Source organism: Cydia amplana, chromosome 9 (assembly GCF_948474715.1).
Source record: "Cydia amplana chromosome 9, ilCydAmpl1.1, whole genome shotgun sequence".
NCBI lineage: Eukaryota > Metazoa > Arthropoda > Insecta > Lepidoptera > Tortricidae > Cydia > Cydia amplana.
The window spans coordinates 10589206-10606668 of record NC_086077.1 but is presented as its reverse complement, the minus strand read 5'-3'; positions in this window follow the sequence as shown (position 1 = coordinate 10606668).

Below are 17463 nucleotides of genomic sequence, written 5' to 3'. Positions count from 1 at the left end.
CATTGTCAAGAAGAAAGAAGAATGAAGAACTACTGATAGCCACTTGGAATGTAAGAAGCCTTAAAAAGGCAGGAAAACTAGAGAATACCATTCAAGAAATGAAAAGACTCCAGTTGAGTATACTGGGACTTAGTGAGATCAAATGGTCTGACAATGGTATAGTAGATAAGGAGGACGTAACTCTATACTATTCTGGAAAACCAGCAGCAGAAAAGAACCACCATTATGGTGTCGGTATGATGATAAAGAAGGAAATGTCAAAGTTCGTAATCAACTTTGTTCCGTACTCGGATAGATGTATGCTTTTACAGTTCAATGCTAAACCTTTCAACTTAAGTATTCTTCAGGTCTATGCGCCTACAGCTCAAAGCACAGGTGAAGAAATAGAATCATTTTATAAAGAAATAGAAGAATTAATGGAGAGCATCAAATCACAAGATATGGTCATTATACTGGGCGATATGAATGCCAAGATTGGTAGAGGAACCGTAGGAAAAACAGTAGGGAACTATGGTCTCGGCAACAGAAATGCAAGGGGCGACAGATTGCTACAGTTCTGTGTCGAAAAGGACTTAATAATAACTAACACCTGGTATCAACACCCACCTAGACGACTATACACGTGGACATCACCCCAAGATACAGCCGGACATATTGTTAGAAATGAAATTGACTATATAATGATAGAAGCACGATATAGAAACTCAATAGTGAACGTGAAAACGTACCCTGGCGCTGATATTGGTTCGGATCATAATCCTCTAGTTGCAAAACTAAATCTAAAATTAAAAATACTGAGGAAACCAAATAGTCACAAGAAAATTGATGTTGGAAAGCTTAAAAATGTTGATGTCAGAATGGAAACAATAGAAACATTAAATAAAGAAATACGAGATACCACAGATAACGAGTGCGAAGATAATATTGAAAGTAACTGGAATAAAATTAAAAAAGCTATTGTAACGACTTCAGAAAAATGTTTGGGTTTCAAAAAAAGGGAGAAAAAACTGGAGTGGATTACAGCTGAAATCCTTGATCTTATGGAACAGAGAAGACAATTTAAAGGAATTGATAAAAATACATACAAAGAAATAGACAATGTTATCCGAACTAAAATCAGAGAAACTAGAGACAGGTGCTTAAATGAAGATTGTGAACAAATTGAAAAACTTCAAGAGAAAAAAGACAGTTTCAATTTACACAAGAAAATAAAAGATTTTACCAAAACACATAGGAAACAAATAATGGGTAAATTAACAGACTCACATAACAAACTAGTAATCGATAGCGAAAAACAATGTAAAACATGGGAATTGTATATTGAGCAACTGTTCGAAGATGATAGAGCAGATATACAAACGTGATGGAAACCCAAAGCAGCCTGGAGGGACCACCAATACTCCAAATAGAAATTCAAAAAGCAATAAAATCTATGAAAGACGGAAAAGCTGTTGGCCCAGATGGTATATATGTAGAACTGTTAAAACTATTAGATGACGACAATTTGAAATTATTAGTTAAAATGTACAATAACATTTATGATAAAGGAACATTACCAGAAGACTGGTTAAAATCCACATTCCTTCCGCTCCCTAAAAAGGCTAATGCTAAGACATGCGGTGACCACAGGCTTATCAGCCTCATAAGCCACGCCCTAAAAGTATTTCTTAAAGTCATTCACATGAGAATTTATAACAAAATCGATAAAATTATATCAGATAATCAATTTGGATTCAGAAATGGTTTAGGAACACGAGAAGCCCTAGTTGCAGTTCAAGTGCTAGTACAGAAAAGTTTGGAGTATAAGAATGAAGTATATGCATGTTTCATTGATTTCGAGAAAGCATTCGACAATGTAAAACATGACAAATTAATGCATATACTCAACAAGACCGAAGTGGACAGCAAAGATCAAAGAATTATTAGAAACCTGTACTGGAACCAGTCAGCACAGATTAAAGTCGGAGCATCTGGCACTGATGATATCAAAATACGTAAAGGAGTGAGACAAGGATGTATCCTATCACCATTATTGTTTAATCTTTACTCCGAAACCATATTTCAAGAAGCTTTTGTTGGCATTGAAACGGGTATCAGAGTGAACGATACAGTGATAAATAACCTCCGATACGCCGATGATACCGTTATCTTAGCTCACTCCCTACAAGACCTCCAGCAACTCTTAAACCGCTTAAATACTGTCGTGGAAGAGTACGGTCTAAAAATGAACATAGCAAAGACCAAGTATATGATAATGAGCAAAAACGCGGTGGAATCGACCACGCTGTCCATCAATGGTAAGCCACTTGAAAGAGTCAAACATTACAAGTACTTAGGAAGCTCTCTTAATGAAAAATGGGACCCACGGAAAGAGATACGTACAAGAATAGAGATAGCAAGAAGCACATTCATGAAAATGAACAAGCTATTCACCAACAAAGACATAAACCTGAAACTCAGATGGAGAATGGTTAAATGTTACGTGTTATCTGTATTTATGTATGGCGTCGAAGGCTGGACCATAAACCGAACCATAGAGGCAAAAATAAACGCTTTTGAAATGTGGCTCTATCGAAGAATGCTAAAAATATCATGGAGAGATCGAATAACAAATGTAGAAGTTTTGCAAAGAATGAAGAAAAAATTAGAACTTTTGGAAACAGTAAAGAAAAGAAAAATCTCATATTTTGGACATATATACCGTAACAATAAATATCAAATTCTAAGGGAAATAATAGAAGGCAAAATAAAGGGCAAAAGAGGAAGAGGAAGAAGGAAGCTAGCCTGGATGGATAATATTAAAAGCTGGACTCATATTAATGACGCTGCCAACCTGAGCATAATGGCACAGGATAGGAATAAGTTCCGAGAGATGGTCGCCGACGTCCGATGAGGACATGGCACAACAAGAAGAAGAAAATTATTTTAATGAACCGTTTATTATACTCTATTTTATTACTAATGTTTTTGCAGACTGAAATTTTATTCAAATGAAACAAATTAAAACTAACAATAATAAATTAACCTAAGAAGGAACTAAACAAAATAAACTAAAACTACCTAAAATAGTAAAAACTTTTCCAATGTCCAATATATTTTAATACTGTTGAACATGACATCCCCTGGGAGGCGTGTATTTTGATTGTAATATCAGGTTATAAAATTGATCTGGATTTGTCTTGACCTGTCAAGAGCCAAAAGTGACGTTTCTGATTGAATTAATGTTACTTTTGACATTGACAGATCATCTCCATAACAAATCTAGATCAAATTCATAACCTATTGGCGATGGCGTCTCGAGAATATTTGTTTTTGTTATTTGCTCATTAATGTTGTTTAAAATGTAAATTAATTGCTTAATAAGTAGTTAACTAATGTGGAAGTGTGCAGCTAATTAAGAGTTTTATATACTTGAAACGCGTTTAACTATTCTTAATTTTTATTACAACTTATAATTTATTTACAAACCGTTTATTATACTCCGGATATTGTACATTCAAAAAAAAAAATTAAATAAACTAACTTATCTATAAAATAAAACTAAATTAAAACTAAAAACTAATACTAAATTACAAAAAACCTATAAAAGACCCAATCATAAAAGAAATGCCCCGTCCAACAGTTCGGCCTGCGGCATGGACCCCATTACACTGGCGGCGTTACCTCTCTGTACCGCTAGCGCGATACGCTGAGAGAGGTACGCGCCAGCCCTACGGTCCCCTGTGGAATCGACCAGCCGCGCCGACAAAGCCTTCATAAATGCCTTCATGTCGGATGACCAAGGTCCCAGAGTCTCAACTATTCTTTAGTCAAAACCCGGAAATCCTTCGTGGCTATTTGTAAAGTCCAGCTAACACTTTACTAAGAGCAACCACCGTACAACGTCATGCTCTACGACACACACACTTTTGATATTGGCGAAATCGATATGTCGGTGGCAGATCGTAAAATCGGGCATATCGAGATATTCCTAGGCATATCATAAAACGCCGCCATTTCATGATCTGAGTAAGATTAACCCAGGCGTATCACGATCTGCCTTATAAAAGAGGCGGCAGATCGGTCAGACCAATGTATTCGTTGATATTCCTAGCTTCATACCGGGCGCATCGTAAAATAATTGATGAGATTGTGGGCTACTTTCCCACTTACAGTTATACCTACACTTACACCTACACTTATACTTACACTACACTTAACTAATATTAATACACTTATATAAAACATAATATTAATATATACACATATTTATTTACATACATTTTATACATTTATTTACATTTACACAATAATTATATACACGTTATATTTACATATCGTCCGTCAATTCTTGACGGTGCCAACAAGTCGGGCGCAATGCAAACGCGCACCGCGATAGCAGTCCTTTGTTCAGAGCGGCCGGTTTTGAGACCCGCTCCGTGCCGGCCGGCCATCGCCGCGCCCCGCCTCAGTCTATGCACAGCACTGACGCGAAACGCATGTCGCTTATGACCGCTAGACGCATTACGTTCACTATCGCTCTTGCTTTTGTTTACGCTATATTTTCTATTTCTATATTTCTTCCGTACTGTTACCTTCTGTGTTTCTATCCTTCGAACTTTGGACATTCCTTCTGTGTTGTATATATGTCGGAGGCAGATCGTAAAATCGGCCATATCGAGATATTCCTAGGCATACCATGAAACGCCGCCATTTCATGATCTGACCAGCGACTACCAGCCATATCGTTCAAACATCAACGTTTGACGATTTGCCTAGCGACGTTTAGGCATATCAAATAAGTAGGGCGTGATATTCCTAGGTATATCATGAAACGCCGGCATTTCATGATCTGCCGAGCGCGACCATCAGCCATATCGTGCAAACTCAAGGGGTGATATTCCTAGGCAGATCATGAAACGCCGGCATTTCATGATCTGCCTAGCCACGACCAGCCATATCGTGCAAACCTCAAGGGGTGATATTCCTAGGCAGATCATGAAACGCCGGCATTTCATGATCTGCCTAGCGCGACCACAAGCCATATCGTGCAAACCTCAAGGGGTGATATTCCTAGGCAGATCATGAAACGCCGGCATTTCATGATCTGCCTAGCGACGACCAGCCATATTGTTCAAACCTCAAGGGGTGATATTCCTAGGCAGATCATGAAACGCCGGCATTTCATGATCTGCCTAGCGACGACCAGCGATATCGTGCAAACCTCAAGAGGTGATATTCCTAGGCAGATCATGAAACGCCGGCATTTCATGATCTGCCTAGCGACGACCAGCCATATCGTGCAAACCTCAAGGGGTGATATTCCTAGGCAGATCATGAAACGCCGGCATTTCATGATCTGCCTAGCGACGACCAGCCATATCGTGCAAACCTCAAGGGGTGATATTCCTAGGCAGATCATGAAACGCCGGCATTTCATGATCTGCATAGCGCGACCATCAGCCATATCGTACAAACCTTAATGGGTGATATTCCTAGGCAGATCATGAAACGCCGGCATTTCATGATCTGCCTGGCGACCACCAGCCATATCGTGCAAACCTCAAGGGGTGATATTCCTAGGCAGATCATGAAACGCCGGCATTTCATGATCTGCCTAGCGACGACCACCAGCCATATCGTGCAAACCTCAATGGGTCATATTCCTAGGCAGATCATGAAACGCCGCCATTTCATGATCTGACCAGCGACTACCAGCCATATCGTTCAAACATCAACGTTTGACGATTTGCCTAGCGACATTTAGGCATATCAAATAAGTAGGGTGTGATATTCCTAGGTATATCATGAAACGCCGGCATTTCATGATCTGCCTAGCGCGACCATCAGCCATATCGTGCAAACTCAAGGGGTGATATTCCTAGGCAGATCATGAAACGCCGGCATTTCATGATCTGCCTAGCGACCACCAGCCATATCGTGCAAACCTCAAGGGGTGATATTCCTAGGCAGATCATGAAACGCCGGCATTTCATGATCTGCCTAGCGCGACCACAAGCCATATCGTGCAAACCTCAAGGGGTGATATTCCTAGGCAGATCATGAAACGCCGGCATTTCATGATCTGCCTAGCGACGACCAGCCATATTGTTCAAACCTCAAGGGGTGATATTCCTAGGCAGATCATGAAACGCCGGCATTTCATGATCTGCCTAGCGACGACCAGCGATATCGTGCAAACCTCAAGAGGTGATATTCCTAGGCAGATCATGAAACGCCGGCATTTCATGATCTGCCTAGCGACGACCAGCCATATCGTGCAAACCTCAAGGGGTGATATTCCTAGGCAGATCATGAAACGCCGGCATTTCATGATCTGCCTAGCGACGACCAGCCATATCGTGCAAACCTCAAGGGGTGATATTCCTAGGCAGATCATGAAACGCCGGCATTTCATGATCTGCATAGCGCGACCATCAGCCATATCGTACAAACCTTAATGGGTGATATTCCTAGGCAGATCATGAAACGCCGGCATTTCATGATCTGCCTGGCGACCACCAGCCATATCGTGCAAACCTCAAGGGGTGATATTCCTAGGCAGATCATGAAACGCCGGCATTTCATGATCTGCCTAGCGACGACCACCAGCCATATCGTGCAAACCTCAATGGGTCATATTCCTAGGCAGATCATGAAACGCCGCCATTTCATGATCTGACCAGCGACTACCAGCCATATCGTTCAAACATCAACGTTTGACGATTTGCCTAGCGACGTTTAGGCATATCAAATAAGTAGGGTGTGATATTCCTAGGTATATCATGAAACGCCGGCATTTCATGATCTGCCTAGCGCGACCATCAGCCATATCGTGCAAACTCAAGGGGTGATATTCCTAGGCAGATCATGAAACGCCGGCATTTCATGATCTGCCTAGCGACCACCAGCCATATCGTGCAAACCTCAAGGGGTGATATTCCTAGGCAGATCATGAAACGCCGGCATTTCATGATCTGCCTAGCGACGACCAGCCATATCGAGCAAACCTCAAGGCTCAAAAGGAACGTTAACTTGTATTAAAAGGTACGATCTGGCAACACTGGACTCGGACGCAGCGCCATATAGAATGCAGCGCCACCAGTGGCAAAAAATGCAATTATTTTACGATGCGATCGGTATGAATGAAGCTAGGAATTCGACGAATACATTGCTCCCATCGATCTGCCGAATCTTTTATAAGACAGATCGTGATATGCCTGAGTTAATTTTAGTCAGATCATGAAATGGCGGCGTTTCATGATATGCCTAGGATTATCTCATCAATTATTTTACGATGCGCCCGGTATGAAGCTAGGAATATCAACGAATACATTGGTCTGACCGATCTGCCGCCTCTTTTATAAGGCAGATCGTGATACGCCTGGGTTAATCTTAGTCAGATCATGAAATGGCGGCGTTTCATGATATGCCTAGGAATATCTCGATATGCCCGATTTTACGATCTGCCGCCGACATATATATTGACATTATAATATTTATTGGAGAAAGTGGACGTTTGGATTACTGTGGCTGAGATATGTCACGTACCCTATCTACATTCCCCATAAGATATTCCTAGGCATATCATGAAACGCCGCCATTTCATGATCTGACTAAAATTAACTCAGGCATATCACGATCTGTCTTATAAAAGATTCGGCAGATCGATGGGAGCAATGCTTGGAGGATATAATCAAACGGAGACGCCATGTCTGTAATTTTCTGTACAAAACAGTCTGCCGATTTTTGCGGGGGAGGGGAACGTCAAATGTATGCGTAACGTAAAAATAGCCATGTCAGATAAACGTCAGTCCATACATTGTGTATGACCGTTGGCTGCCTATTTTCGACAGAGGGGAAAGCCTGTTAATGGCTACTCCGTTTAGTTGTATCCTCCAAGGAGCAATGTATTCGTCGAATTCCTAATTTCATTCATACCGATCGCATCGAAAAATAATTGCATTTTTTGCCACTGGTGGCGCTGCATTCTATATGGCGCTGCGTCCGAGTCCAGTGTTGCCAGATCGTACCTTTTAATACAAGTTTACGTTCCTTTCGAACCTTGAAGTTTGCTCGATATGGCTGGTGGTCGCTAGGCAGATCATGAAATGCCGGAGTTTCATATTCTACCTAGGAATATCACCTATTGAGGTTTGCACGATATGGCTGATGGTCGCGCTAGGCAGATCATGAAATGCCGGCGTTTCATGATCTGCCTAGGAATATCACCCCTTGAGGTTTGCACGATATGGCTGGTGGTCGCTAGGCAGATCATGAAATGCCGGCGTTTCATGATCTGCCTAGGAATATTACCCCTTGAGGTTTGCACGATATGGCTGGTCGTCGCTAGGCAGATCATGAAATGCCGGCGTTTCATGATCTGCCTAGGAATATCACCCATTGAGGTTTGCACGATATGGCTGGTCATCACTAGGCAGATCATGAAATGCCGGCGTTTCATGATCTGCCTAGGAATATCACCCCTTAAGGTTTGCACGATATGGCTGGTGGTCGCTAGGCAGATCATGAAATGCCGGCGTTTCATGATCTGCCTAGAAATATCACCTCTTGAGGTTTGCACGATATGGCTGGTCGTCGCTAGGCAGATCATGAAATGCCGGCGTTTCATGATCTGCCTAGGAATATCACCCCTTAAGGTTTGCACGATATGGCTGGTCGTCGCTAGGCAGATCATGAAATGCCGGCGTTTCATGATCTGCCTAGGAATATCACCCCTTGAGGTTTGCACGATATGGCTGGTCGTCGCTAGGCAGATCATGAAATACCGGCGTTTCATGATCTTCCTAGGATCATCACCCATTGAGGTTTGCACGATATGGCTGGTGGTCGCTAGGCAGATCATGAAATGCCGGCGTTTCATGATATGCCTAGGAATATCACACCCTACTTATTTGATATGCCTAAACGTCGCTAGGCAAATCGTCAAACGTTGATGTTTGAACGATATGGCTGGTAGTCGCTAGTCAGATCATGAAATGGCGGCGTTTCATGGTATGCCTAGGAATATCTCAATATGGCCGATTTTACGATCTACCTCCGACAGATATATAAATTTGATCTTCCATCCTTGCCACTTACAAAAATTGTCCCACTGGACGTCAGAATGCCATTATTTAAAAAAACTGAACCTGTTATTACAATCAGACCTTTTGCTCTTCTTAAACATTTGAATGTGACGCCTTCAGCCCTTAATTGGTTTTCTGCTTATCTGAGGGGTCGACCGACACTGTCGACTAGAAGGCCAATTTGAGTTTAGATTTTGATGTTGTTGTATATGTAGGTAGAATAGGAATGCATGTATTGAGGGTAGGCTTGGTGAAAATAAATCAGTTCTCTTTGAGTCAGCATATGGATTGTTTCATTGTACTTTTCCTAAACATTACATGGTGTCAGGTGTGAATATTCGTGCTAAATCCTTCGAAATATTGTAACAGTTGATTAGTGGAGATGAGTGACAGTGAAAGTAAAAGTGGTGATAAGGCGGCGCGTAAGGCAAATGTGGCCGCAAGCGGTACAGCGTACACGGCGGTGCAGCAACCACCCGCCATGTTGGGTACGGGCAACCTCGCCGATAACTGGCGGGATTGGAAACAAACGTTCGATTGGTACCTAATTGCATCAGGCCGAGAGAAGTCCTCAAGTCGTGAAAAATGTGCCCTATTACTTCATGTGATAGGAAAAACCGGTCGTGACCTATATGAAGAATTTGATATTAGTTCGAGCGAACAAAGTGATTATGAGGCGTTATGTAAAAAGTTCGCTGACCGCTGTGACCCACAAAAAAATGTTAATTTCGAACGGCACTTATTCTTTGAGACATATCAAACGAGTGAAAATTTTGAGAAGTACTTAGCGTCACTTCGTGTGAAAAGTAAAACGTGTGAGTTTGGAACATTGAGAGAAAGTTTAATTCTAACTCAAGTGATCCGGGGAATTAAAGATGGTCAATTAAGAGAGAGAATGTTAAGAAAGAGAGATTTAAAATTGGAAGATGCGACGGCTTGGTGTCGAGCAGCAGAATTAGCGAGTGAGCAGGCGGGAGCGGTGCGGGGCGGGGCGAGCGCGGAATCGACACGGGGAAGTACTAGCGCGCCGCTCGCCGACGTCGAGCAAGTTCGCGTGCGCCGTCACCGCCGCGCGCCGACGCCGACGCCGACGCCGACGCCGACCACATCTCGCGCCACTGCGGCAGGTGTGCCGGTAGCGCGACGATCGCAACAACAGTATCGTGGCGGGACTGGTTCTAAATTCAAATGTTCAAACTGCGACTACGTACACGAACGTGATCAGTGTCCCGCGTACAAGGTTAAATGTTTCAGATGTGATCGGGTCGGACATTTTATGAGGTGTTGCAGAAGTAATTATGTGCGGGAAGTGTATAATGCTACGGACGAGATAAGTGATTGCGAGGAACTGATAATACAGGGAGTGGAGATTTTGTCGGTCGACAGCAAGGGGTGGTTCGAGAGTGTAGCGGTGAATGGAGTGCCTGTGACGTTCAAGCTGGACAGTGGTGCGGACGCCTGCGTCATGTCGCGCGACAGCTTCAGGGCGGCAGGGTACAGTGAGGACATTTTGAGCAATGCTGGTACGGTATTGCGGGAGGTTAGTAAGAACGTTTTACCTGTGGTGGGATATTTTCTAGCTGAATTGTCGCATCATAACAGTGAGAAAAAATGCAAAGCTAAAATTTACGTGCTAGACGTGAATTGTAATAATCTATTGTCACGAGATTTATGCAGTGAGTTAAATCTAATTAAAAGAGTGAACGAGATTTCTAATAATAGTAACTGTATTGATTTAGTAAATAAATATAAAACTGTGTTTCATGGGATCGGTCGTTTACCTGGTGTACACAAATTAACTGTGGACGATTCAGTTCCTCCGGTCGTAAGATGTTCAAGGAAAATACCTATTAAATTAAGGCCCCGATTGCGAGAGGAGCTGGACCGTCTGCAGGAGCTAGGTATTATTGAACCAGTGGATGAACCTACCGACTGGGTGTCGAGTATTGTTCTCATTGAGAAACCGGATGGCAAATTGCGATTGTGTATAGATCCCCAAAACTTGAATAAGGCAATCAAACGTAGTCACTTTCAACTTCCCACACTAGACGAGGTTACAGCAAATCTATCGGGGGCTAAATATTTTTCACATTTAGATGCTAGCAAGGGTTTTTACATGATCGTTCTTGATGAGAATAGTTCAAAGCTGTGTACTTTTGCCACACCGTTTGGGAGATGGAAATTTTTACGTTTACCTTTTGGCATCTGTTCTGCATCGGAGGTATTCCACAACGCAATGGTTAAAATATTTTCAATGGAGGGAGTGGAATGCTTCATCGACGACTTGCTCGTGTACGGGAGAACAAAAGAAGAGCACGATTCGAGGTTGGAGGCCGTGCTACAGCGCGCGTTAGATAACGGAGTGAGGTTTAATAAAGAAAAATGTGTTTTGGGCGTAAAAGAAGTGAAATATCTAGGTCACGTGTTTGACTCTAAGGGTATGCGCCCCGACGGCGACCGAGTGAAGGCTATCAGGGACATGCCTCCACCTAGTTGCAGGAAGGATTTGGAAAGGTTCCTCGGGATGACGAATTATGTGTCGAGATTCTTGCCAAACTATGCGGAACTGGTAGAACCATTGAGAGGACTGCTCAAGAGAGATAGCGAATTTCAGTGGTATGAAATTCATACCATCGCATTTGAGAGAGTTAAAAAATGTTTAATGGAGGCGCCAACGCTACGTTATTATGACCCTGGGGAGGGGGTGGTGGTGTCGGTAGATGCTAGTTCTCGAGGGCTAGGCGCGTGCTTGCTGCAGGGCGGGCGGCCGGTCGCCTTTGCCGCTCGCACGCTCACGCTTGCCGAAACGCGTTGGGCGCAAATTGAAAAAGAATTGTTGGCGATTCTGTTTGGCTGCCAAAAATTCCATCAATTTATTTATGGCCATAAAAGTGTGTTAGTGGAAAGCGACCATAAACCTCTAGAGGCTATACTCAGAAAGGCACTCAATGATACGCCTGTACGACTACAGAGGATGCTACTGAGATTACAAAAATACTCTATAGAAATAAAATACGTTCCCGGGAGACTAATGTATGTCGCCGACACGCTATCGCGAGCCCCGACCGACGACGCGTGCGACGACAACACTGGAAGTGACATTGATGTTCACGTAAACGCCCTGTACGACAGCGTCAACTTTAGTTCTGACAAGCTGAGGATAATCAAAGAGGAAACGGATAAAGAACCAGGGCTCGAGAACGTTAGGCAATATTGCCTGAAAGGCTGGCCGCATAACAAAAATATCCTAGAAAGTGAGGCTAAGCCTTACTGGAGCATCAAAGAGGAGCTTCATGTAATAAAAGGTATAGTTTTCCGAGGCAATCGCGTTGTAATACCTACTAGCCTTAGAAAAGAAATGCTGCACAGAATTCACGAGGGGCATTTAGGTATTGAAAAATGTAAGTACCGAGCACGAGACGTGATGTGGTGGCCAGGCATGTCGGCGCAGGTGGAGGCGCTATTAGTGGCGGCGTGCGCGACGTGCGCCGAGCGCCGCGCCGCGCAACCGCGCCAGCCGATGCGCTCGCATCAAGTACCTGGCAAACCCTGGGAAGTGTTAGCAACTGATCTATTTGAATTTAGAAACAAACACTACATCTTAATAGTTGATTATTACTCCAAATATGTCGAAGTTGTTTCTTTATCAGATATTCGAAGTGAAACCATAATTAACCAACTTAAGTCTATTTTTGCCCGCCATGGCATTCCTAAGAAACTCGTATCGGACAATGGCCGGCAGTTTACATCGGCAGTGTTCCAATCTTTTGTAGAAAAATGGGAATTCGAACACGTCACGAGTTCACCTTACTATCCTAGATCGAATGGCCTTGCGGAAAGAAACGTGCAAACGGTTAAAAAGTTGATGGAAAAGGCGCAGAGTGATGGCACGGATCCATATTTGGCGCTTTTAAACTTCCGCAACACTCCGGTCTCCGGCGAGCCATACTCCCCGGCACAACTTCTAATGGCGCGAAGGCTCAATACCAGATTGCCGGTCTCAGAACAATTACTTGCGCCAAAGGTACCAACTTCAGTAGCTGTTCAAAAATGTCGGTTAACAAAAAACCAAAAATCCAAAGAACACTACGATGCCGGAACCCGGCCACTAAAACCGCTTATTCCAAACGAGCAGGTACGAATGCGGGAGCCAAACACTGGCCGTGAAGCACGATGGGTGCCAGCACGAGTCGAAGGTCAAGCGGCTCAGCCTCGCTCCTACTGGCTACGCGCGCCGGATGGCACACGATACCGTAGAAACAGACAACACATTTTATCCCAACCACAAAATGACCAAATGACTGACCAACGAATCCGCGACCGAAATCATAACCTAACGCATAAATATTACGACGATTTCGAAGACGGAAATAATGCCAATTCCGATACACAATCGCAACGCGCTGTCAGCGATAATAACCCCGGGCGCGCAGACACAGGTGGCTGTTACGTAACGCGCTCTGGCCGGCAGGTCCATCCACCCAACCGTTTGTAATATATATACCTATACCTAAATAAGTAACCTAAAAAATACTACACCATAGTGGGCATAGTGTCTAAAAGTACTTAATATAAATATAGGTATTGTTCCATATAAAATTGTAAACGAGAAATACCTAAAACATGTTTAATTAAGTTACCGAATTAATAAATAAGTGTACCTAATTAGTAAATTAAAGCTGTTCTAGCCAAGACGTAGGTACCTACCTAATATAATATTAAGTTATGAACACAACGCATGTAAAAATAAATAAAAATAAAAGGTATTTAAATAAATAGTAGATACTTAAAGAGATACTATAAAATATACAATTGTAGTTGGCGGTACTAAACGCATGTAAATAACTCAATATTGTATAATGTCAAATAAAAAATAAATTATAAATCATTTAGTTCGTTATAATTAGGGCGAGCGAAGCGAGCCCTATCACTATTCGACAAACTATGCATTCTTGTGGTACACTTTACGGAAAAACTACTGCACTGTTAGGTTTGAGATTTAACATAGTAAGTTAAATTCATGTCTAGATGTGTTATCAAACATAAAAATATCATTTTATAAACCTAAAAAAATAAAATAATGTAATAACAGTTTGTATTACTACTAGCGCCATCTGTTGGCAAAATAATGAATTAACATTCGTGCTAATGTTAATTATTTATTTCTCTAACAGATGGCGTTAGTAGTAAATAAATAAATAAATATTGAACATTTTTATACAAATTGACTAAGCCCAAGAAAAGCTCAAGAAGGTTTGTTGTGGGTACTCAAACAACGATATCTATGTGGTGTTTTCAATTTCAATAATGTCGATGGCGCTTACGCCATTAACAACGATGAATACAAAAGTGGATTAACATTTTGGATTCAGACCCACCTCGCTTCGCTTGGTTTGATTCCCAATTTAGCAATTAAGTTTCTATTAATACCTACTAGAATGCGGAGGTCAATTCACTCGTATGTTTTGTGACGCTGATGAACTGATCAGTCATGTTGTGTCAGCAAACTTAAATCGGGTATTTTCAGTTCGAGAAACGGTTTTGGCGCCGTTCATTTATTACGTAAGACGATTTTGAGGTGAAGGGGGGTCGAACATATCTTATTTATTCATTCTTTTTCTTACTTGGGGTAGGGAGGGGGTTTTCATAGTTGTTACGTAAGTAAGATCACAAAGATGCGATTTTTTTAATCTCTATGAAATTATGACGTTTAAAACAGGGATGTTGCGGATGCCGATTTTTTGACATCCGCGGATGCGGATGCGGATGCGGATTTTTCGAGGCTCACATCCGCGGATGCGGATGCGGATGCGGATGTCAAGATAGGTACATAAAAAACGTCAAATATTACATTTTAGTAATTTTTATTTCAAAAAACCGGCCAAGTGCGAGTCGGGCTCGCGTTCCAAGGGTTCCGTACAATAAGTCCCACTCACGCTTGACTGCTAATTTCTAATAGGTTTTTTTGGCTAATTACTAAATTAAGCTAGGTAATTTAGTAATTAGCCAAAAAAACCTATTCTAGTCTAGCACTTCCGCCGATGCTAAGACGTTCCTGTACCGAACTGTTCCACATCCGCATCCGCATTAAATCCGCATCGATTTTATGCGGATGCGGATGCGGATGCGGATGTTGAAAATAATGCGGAAGTTCCGCGGTTGCGGATGCGGATGCGGATGTTCGCAACATCCCTGGTTTAAAATAATAATAATACTTCTACAGACTGTGCTATCAAACACGGTGCAGAGTTAGCTTAAACGAGCTCAAGTAACTTTGTCCTGTACAAACGTACGTACAAATAAACATTCATATATATATTTTTTTAATAAACACTAAAACAAACCAAACGTGTACCTACTAATTTTTTCCTTTAGATTCTTACGTAATATATGGTAATATAGGGGGCGGGAGGGGAAGGGGGTCAGCTTATTCTTATTATTTCTTACATAGGGGCGGGAGGGGGTCAAAAACTGGCAAAAATTGTCTTACGAATTTTTTTTTTTATTATAAATGGCCACTCATGGCCACAGACTAGCCGAGGCGAAGACGTGGCCTACGATGGAACGAGCCTGCCCAGAAGGTGCCTGTTCAAGTGTTCACCCTTGATTTGAAGGTTGCCGGGTTATATGAGCTCGGAAATATAGACGCCGGCAAGGAATTCCATTCCTTGGCAGTGCACATAAGAAAAGAGGAAGCAAAGCGCTTCGTGCGAATTGGTGGAATATCTACCAAGTACACACAGGTGGCTGCAATACTCCACACACGATCGGACTTGGCTTTGTAAAGTGTTAAAAGCTGTCCAGGTGTGAAGTATCGCTTCACCTTATTTAGGACGCCCAGCTTTCTGGCCGCAGTCTGTGCTTTAGACTCAATGAAGGTGCCGAAGTTGAGGACTGAACTCAACTCCACGCCAAGGAGTTCCAGGCTGTCGGTAATAGGTACAGATGCACCTCGGAAAGAAGGAGTCAGGTCGAATGGACTCCGTTTTGCGGAAAACAGACACGCTGCACGCCTTGGAGGCATTCAACGCGACCAGATTGTCGTCCCCCCACTGGGAAACGAGACTAAGGGTCAGGTTCAGCAGCTGGGTTGCAGCATGTCGTTAATGTGGAGCAGGAAAAGGGTTGCGGACAGAACAGATCCCTGAGGAACACCGGCGTCAATGGCCATGAGGTCCGAAGAGCAGCCATCAATGACTACTCTGATCGACCGGTCACTCAAGAAGTCAGATAGCCAGCTACAAAAGTCAGCAGGGATGCCGTATGCCGGAATCTTGCTAAGGAGACTTGCGTGCCAAACCCTGTCAAAGGCCTTCGAGATGTCCAGTGAAACAGCAAGCTCTTCACCGTTCCTCTCGATGGCCTCGCCGCAGCAGTGCGTGACATACGCTAAAGTAGACCGGCCCCGGCGAAAGCCATATTGACGGTCACTGAACAGATCTTTTTCTTCGAGGTATGTCAGCAACTTGCCGTTAAGTACACTTTCCATGACTTTACAGAGCATGGAGGTAATGGCGATTGGTCGGTAATTGCAGGGATCAGCACGACTACCCTTCTTGGGTACTGGCTGCACGTTTGCAAGCTTCCAGGATTTCGGCATCGTTCTAGTTTGGAGAGAGAGGCGGTACAGGCGTGTCAGTACAGGAGACCACTCAGGCGCACACTACTTTAATACACGTGCAGGTATACCGTCTGGTCCATTGGCCTTATTCACGTCTGAACTGCTAAAATTATAAATAAAGTTTAGATCATATTAATACAAACTTCAGTGACTTAGGGCCGACGACGACTGCAACTTGTATGTAACTGCAACATATATAGACACACGCTGTTTTGGACATCCAACTCGTCATGTGATCACTGGGTAGACCAGTTAAGTACCCAAGATAGCTGATGCTGAACCCTGACAGTACCTAGTGGAACTCATGTTTGGTGCAACATGGACACACGCTGTTTTGGTCATCCGACGCGCCTTGATGAGCACTTGGCAGAGCAGTACCCAAGATAGAGCGGATGCTGAACCCTGGCTGTACCTAGTGGAACTCAAGTTAGCTGCAACATGGGCACATGCTGCTTTGGTCATCCGATGCGTCTTGATGAGCACTTGGGAGAGCAGTACCCAAGATAGAGCTGATGCTGAACCCTGGCTGTGCTTATTTGGAACTCAGGTTTGGTGCAACGTAGGCACACGCTGTTTTGGTCATCCGACTCGTCTTGATGAGAACTTAGGAGGTTAGTACCCAAGATAGAGCTGATGCTCAACCCTGGCTGTACCTAGTGGAACTCAGGTTTGGTACAACGTAGGCACACGCTGTTTTGGTCATCTGATACGTCTTGATGAGCACTTAGAAGAGCAGTAGCCAAGATAGAGCTGATGCTGAACCCTGGCTGTACC